The sequence below is a fragment of the Notolabrus celidotus genome, unplaced genomic scaffold (assembly GCF_009762535.1).
Source record: "Notolabrus celidotus isolate fNotCel1 unplaced genomic scaffold, fNotCel1.pri scaffold_245_arrow_ctg1, whole genome shotgun sequence".
Lineage (NCBI taxonomy): Eukaryota > Metazoa > Chordata > Actinopteri > Labriformes > Labridae > Notolabrus > Notolabrus celidotus.
Window position 1 is genome coordinate 18,862 of NW_023260090.1, and position 7,533 is coordinate 26,394.

The following is a 7,533-nucleotide window of genomic DNA, read 5'->3' on the forward strand; positions in this document are numbered from 1 at the left end:
CATTGATCTTCACAACCTCTTGACCTCCTTGTTGAAGAAGATTTACTGGTGTGGTGGTGCAGCGTTGAATGCATGCTAGATCCTTTCAGCTACAGTTTGCAGCATTTTCACCAGAAAGTGTGAACAAGTCTCTGCTTTGGATTCACTACGAGAGTAACTCCCAAACTTTTCATGTTACACCCAAACAAGCAGATGATGACAAAAAGAAAATGTATATGTAACACATGCATGTACATATATATCACCTCTCTTTCAGTCATTTGTAAGAAATAAAAAAAAACATCTTTTATCAATTTTTATTGATATAGCACCAAATCCCAACAAATGTTGTCCTCAGACTCTTTCCAAACAGAGCAGGTCTACACCGTACTCTATGTTCTATTATTAACAAAGACCCAGCATCAAGACCGGATCAGATCCAGTCCCATCTTCCAGACAGGACTCAGTCTGATCTCATCTTAATCCACCATGAGCAGAGCACTTTGCAGCATTTAGCAAGTTACAGTGGCAAGGACAAACTTCCTTTAACAGGCAGAAACCTCCAGCAGGACCAGACTCATGTTAGACACACATCTGCTGAGACCTACCGTGTTGGAGAGAGGGATAGAGGGAGATGAAGAGAGAGAGAGAGATGATAGTGGGGAGACGGATAGTAGTAGTTGTAGCAGCTGGAGTCTGGCACGTCCACAGCAGCAGAGATCCAGAGGAACCTACGAGACAAGGGAGCTCAGGGACTCCAGAAAGGTCAATGGTTAGTAACTTTAAGGATGATAGTGATGAGACTGGTGGGAGATGAGGAAAGGTCGGTGTTTTGGTTGGAATAGTAACCCTGTAAACTTGTGAATCTTGGCTGGATGTATCTGGGGTTGTCGCAGTTTCAGAAGATGTGAAATAAGGGGCAATTTAACTTGCCAGGGGAACTGGCACACCAGGGTACTGTCTTTCCCTCTCTCTCCTCTTTCTGCCTGTCTCTTACTTTAACTCTTCCTGTCCCATTAAAGTTACTAACCATAGACCTTTCTGGAGTCCCTGAGCTCCCTTGTCTCGTAGGTTCCTCTGGATCTCTGCTGCTGTGGACGTGCCAGACTACTACTATCCGTCTCCCCACTATCATCTCTCTCTCTCTTCATCTCCCTCTATCCCTCTCTCCAACACGGTCTCAGCAGTGTGTCTAACATGAGTCTGGTCCTGCTGGAGGTTTCTGCCTGTTAAAGGAAGTTTGTCCTTGCCACTGTAACTTGCTAAATGCTGCAAAGTGCTCTGCTCATGGTGGATTAAGATGAGATCAGACTGAGTCCTGTCTGTAAGATGGGACTGGATCTGATCCTGGTCTTGATGTTGGGTCTTTGTTAATGATAGAACATAAAGTACGGTCTAGACCTGGACACACCCCTCCCTCTTCAGGGTTGTATCCCAGTGTTCCTCTTCGTTCACAAGCCAAAGTATTATTACAGTTCACTTGATGTCTGGAGACATCATGCACAGCTCAACAAGGATGCAAACCTCATCCTAAATGATAGAAGCATATGGCTGCTGCCCCTCCAATGCATTCATCATAGAGAGAGAGATGAGCTGTGACTTGTCAGGGGAGAAAAATCAGAACCAAGCGGTCTCTGATGGAAAAGAAGAAGGAGGAGGAGGAGGGATGAGGCGGGAGTGCTCAGAGAGGCAGGGGGTTTGGAGGAGGTTAGAGGGAGGACTGCAAATGGCCTGGAAAAGAATCGGTTAGTCTCCCGGTCCTGGAGGTGCTTCGACAATGGATAAGAAAACATTAGCTGCTGTGGTGATACATCTTTAATGGCACTTTATGGGCCCTGTCTTCAGCTAAAACAATCGAGCCATTCTAGCGAGGACCGGGTAATATACCAAAAAAAAAAGAAAGAGAGAGGAAAAGTGAAGAAAGAGGAGAGTGGTGGAGAACAACTCGGCTGAAGAGACCTGCAGGATGATTTAGCTTAACTTGATTAAAATGTTGTTTGGGCTGCAGGAGGAGCGTCCTCGTCCTCGTGCAGCCATCCACAGCTGAAGCACAGCAACAGATTGCTTGGCTCCCTGCTTCTGTGATTGTTCCAAACTTTGAAGGGAAAAAAAAAAGGGACTTGGTAGATTCATCCAAGAATGTGACATAAATAGGATTCAGATACGACATGTACTTTGAATTAATGAAGAAGCGGTCTTTAACAGTCTCCTCTGTGTGGTTTGTTTCCAACCTTGACTCTGAATAAATAAAATCATTACATGTCTTTGTTGTTACAGCGCTTGGCAATGTGCTTGGAGTTAATTTGAAGGTTGTAAAGAAGAGATGGGCCAAACCATTGAGACTGGGAAGAGAGACCAAATGGTGTATTTATTCGAGCCCAAGGTGCGTTTAAGGACACTACGGTTTGGCCCATTTGGGGGACGTACAGTAAAATTAATTGGAGCTAGGAGTCTCACATAAGGCACAAAGTTTGGAGTGGCTTGAAAGGTTGGTGCTTCAATCCTAGATTTCCAGAGATAAAGTGGTGTTAACTCATCAAAAAAAAACTACAAAAAGAGAAAGATGTGGTTGAATCACCTTGAAGTAAATAAGTCTGGACTCATCTGAAACTGAAGAACTTAAAATGCCATAAGGTGCATTTCGACCAAGAGTTCCAGGGTCTTTTAGCCCCCAGAACTATTCACCCTGAACTAAAAGGTTCCTGTGCCCCCATTGTTGTCTGTGTTTCGACCGCGGGATGAAGTCACAGGTAGATTGTGCAAATCAGGGCAGTGACGTATGGAGAAAAAATAAATATGTACTACACCACCAGACCAGTAGAGGGCAGTAACACAAAGAGGAATGCCATTCATCACAGATGACACCACAGAAGCAGACGGACATGCAGGTATCATTATGAGCAACACAACAGTTAGCCTGTTAGCATGAAGAGACTCAGCTGGCGCTGTTTTAGATGGTGCTATATTTCATCACAGATGGATTCACTGAATCAACACGTGAGAGGAGATAAGCGCGAGTAGCAAAGACGTTTCAACACGGCTTTAAAATCCTTTTGAACTCAAAAAGCCGTGATCGCAGAGATCGGCCGGTGTTTTGGTTTTAACGGCGACCCTGTTAACTGAAAGTTAAAAGTCTGGAGGCGAGGAGTGAACTTTGTGCTGCACGCTGTCTTCAGTCTCTGCTCTCAGTCTGAGCTGTTAAATATAACGGAGGATGAAGTGAACAGCCCACAAACTGCAGAGCTCATCGAAGCGAACATGACAGGATGAGGAGTGATTCACTGCGTCAGTCATGTGCGACCTGGAGATGAAACGTTTTACATTCGGGAATAATGTCCGTTTTCTCAGACCCGAAGAATGAGTCAAGATGGAGCAGAAATATTATCCTGCAAATAATACTCTCTTGAACCATTTTAAAGGGGACATATCACGCTTTTTTCATCAACATATATTGGTCTAAGAGGTCCCCAAAACATGTCTTTAAAGTTTATGCTCAAAAAAACACTTTGAAATCAGATTTTGGTCTGCCTGAAAAACCCTCTTCTTCATCCCTCATCAGAACACTCTGTTTTCTCTCTGACCACGCCCCCTCAGGAAGTGGATGTGCCTCGGCTCTCCAGCACGTTGATCTAATGTTTACATGTTGGCTGAATATACACGGCTGCTCAGAGATCACATTACTTCAACCCTCTGAATCTGTTCCTGACGGAGAGGCGCCTGCAGCAGGACCTTTCTGAACGATTGGTCATAGATTTAGTGTTTCTTGTTGTTTTATTTATCAGTATGTCGACGTGTGTCTTGGTACACAGCTACCAACATATAACTATGTGGCTATGCTAACTAGCGCTAGCACTTATCCATGATAAATAAAAATCATACACTAGATCTTCAAATCTGCAGACGTGGGGAGTCAAACCGACCTTTGTGTTTATTAAGACAGCCTACAACTAGCATGCCTCCCTCCTAAGCTCCTTGTTAGCACACATGTGTGCAGGTAATGAAAAACTGAGGAGGGGTTCAGTATTATTTTCTACAGTCTATGGGCTGAACAAGCTCTGACTCCGTGACAGACCGGATATTGTTGTTACGTAACAAAAACACGGAAGTCTGAAACGGCTGGTTTCACACACATTTACAGAAAGGTGGAGAAATCAGAACAGGGGCAGAATGGATTCTTTTCATTCTCGGGGGGTTTGTAGACAGGGACACAGATTTCAGGTAGAGAACCATTAGAAAGTCAATTTTGCATGATATGTCACCTTTAAAGATAAACAATCACTAAACAGTTTGAACTCCACTGTATGAGGAGTGTTTGTGTCATACTCTGAATGAAAACATTCAGCTACTCTGGCCTGATTTCAACCACAGAGCATTTAACCTGAAACTGGATCAAATCAAAGTTTATTATAGGAGATACTATGAAGAGCACAAGATTTGACTGACTGGCTGCTCACCTGACCAAGAAGCATTCTGCACTTCCCACCAGTGATTGCTTCTGCACCCGCACTCGTCTCAAACGCATCTAATATCCCATGATTTGAGGCTCCAGCTAAAGTTACAGTGATGCATTGATGTGATCCATTACCGTGCGTTTAGATGAAATCCTCCCAGGCGGCTTTTGTATTTGTCCCTGCAGGATTTCCCACGAGCCCATTGTAATGCTTTTATTCTCTCCCAAATTGGAGCTAAATTATGAAGGATTGGCAGACAAAACCCCGACAAGATGTGCAGAACTAGTCCAATCAACACCTCAATCCAGCCACCTCGAGTGATATCTGATGTGTGACAATTGTATAAGCCTTCTGAGAGATCGGTCTTCCAAGGATAGAAATGAAGTTTGCACAAGGAGGAGCGACTGAAATCTCAGAGGAAGCTTTGTTCAGTGACACGTCTGTCCAAACCCTGGCTTTCTGAGGCTGTTATTCCCTGTAGTATCAACTCATTCTCTCCTTTATCTTCCTCACAATGTCATGTTGTGTTTTTGAAATATGGGATTTCTGTGTATCTAAAGCCGTTTTTTCCAGAGACACCACAATTTTGATAAAGATATATGTACCATTTCACTGGCTTTGGCTTTCTACACCAAACAAAACAAACAGTTCCACAGTTTTCTGCCCCAATTTATAATTCAAGAGAGCGTGCACAAAATAGAGCTGCAGAATCAACGTTGCAGCAACATTTACAACAATATTGCCCCCATTCTGTTTCCAACACAACTAATACTTTAGAAATATTTCAGAATGCATGATTTATAATCTCCTCATCTTCAGTTCAGATCCACCTTACAGATTCAGGTCACTCTTACATTGGTCATTTATTCACATGGCAGCCAGTCCAGCTCAGTGGGAAGCTGAAATATGATATTGTTGCACACCTGTATTCTATGTTACCAATCATGCATACGTAAGGAATCTAAAAGAAAACAGTGATAATCCTGATGCAGCTCATTGGTTGCTGTTCGCTGATGCGCTTCCAGATTTTGACTTCCCATTGTCTTCTCATGTCTTCTTTGGTGATCAATCACAAGAAGTACTAAATCTCAGTTTGTCACATACTTTGAATGAGTAATGGATAACTGTAAATTATACATTGTATGTTAGATCGCCCCGACAATTCAAAGAAAAACATACAATTTAAAATAACCAAATTCCTGGATGGACCCAAATGCAGTAAGTCTTCACTTCACTCACTGAGTATTTCAGTAATGATACCTATGAATTACTTTTTGCTTATAAAGTCACATTAAACTGCATTAGATACAGTTGTATGAAACAGGGACCTGACATTAACAGACTGGGTGTACTACAGTTGGGGTCAAAATGATTAGCCCCCCTTGTGAAATCAGATAGAACCCTTGATTTCTCCATGAAAATGACCGTTAAAAACAAGTGTTTATAGTTTATTTGTTTCCAAAATAACAAAGTCAAAATGTTCACTAAGTTTGATTTGGATATTTTATTGATGCAATGAATTTACACAAGAAAAGGTAAAAATGGCATGTCCAAAATTATTACCCCCCTGGCCCTAAGTAGTCAATAGTGTGCCCGTTCTGAGCCACACCGGACAACAACCTCTTCAAGTAGCTCTCTACAAGGTTGGCACATGTCTCTGGAGGGATTTTGGCCCATTCTTCCAATGCAAATTGTCCCAGCTGGTCCAAAATACCTCCACCATGTTTAATTCTGAGGACCGTGTTCTAAGGGTTGAAGGACTCTCCCTTTCTTGGCCAAACATGAACAACATCCATATGCCCAAAAAGTTCCATCAGACCAAAGGATGGAGTTCCAAAACTCATCTTCACCTTTCAAATGTTCTCGGGCAAACCTCAGTCTGGCTCTGATGTGCCGCTCTTTGAGTAAAGGGGTTCTTCTGGGACGATGGTCCTGAAGCCCACTACGATGAAGATCCCTCACAACTGTGCTCCTTCAAACATCAACTCCAGAGGAGGTCAGGTCAGAAACAATCATCTTGTTATATGTCCGGGGCTTCTTGCTGACATCTTTGACTACTTTCCTCTCCAGAGTTCTTGAAATCTTGTGTTTTCTACCACGCCTAGGTTGACCTCAAGTGTACATGCAATACAAGGAACAGTTATCCGGTAGGACCCAAATGCGGAAAAGTTTAACTATCAGCAGACAAAAATATATGCCTAAAACTTGTAATTGCACATAGTTGATAATGCAACCTCCAGAAGTTATGGACTACAACGTGGACTACAATTGATAATAAATTGTGAATCAGATAATTAAAGGAGTGTACATTATAAAATGAAAAGGGGCACTTCTGGACTTAACAAAATCTCAAACACAGTCAGCCAGACAATATAACATGACATATAACATATGATGTCAGAAGAAAGTGTCCACCATGTAGATATCATCAAATGTTACCCAGATTACACGAGTGAAAGAAGCAAAGAGAAAGAAGATGTGACGGTAGCTCACATTACAAAAGCTACAAAATAAAACATTTATTGCACGTCTCCAATTTCATTTTATTTCATTTCAAAACAGTCTGTAAATCAATATAAACAATTCCTCTCTGTGTTGATGATTTTGATGACTCACTAACGTCCATGGATTCCTTGTTAAAGTAGCAGGATCTGCACTTTCCAGGTGTTCCAGTTTGGATGCCTCCTCTATGTTTGCACAGCTCCTGCATGCATGAATCTATTGTCCCCGACTACAGTAAGCTGTATGTCTGGTCACAACATACCAACCCGAGGACACACCTTAGACCTCAGTCTTACATCGGACTTGCACCAGATCTGAGTCCAGTCCATCTCTGATCCGCTGCAGTCTGGCTCCATGCTCTCTCGTCCATCAACACCCACTGATTGGGTTTTCAGAACGCATCACGGAGCAGGACCTCCGGACAGCTGGAGTCATGTGACCGAGGTTTTCCCTGCAGTAATCCCTGAATCAAGGATTCTCCTCCTCCTCCTCTCCTCATCCATGTTGTCTTTCTGGTCCTCTGAAAACCTCTGACCTGTTGACTCCAGGCCTGGCTCCGCTCATCATGACTTTGGTTTGTTGTTGTAGTGAAGTGAAATAC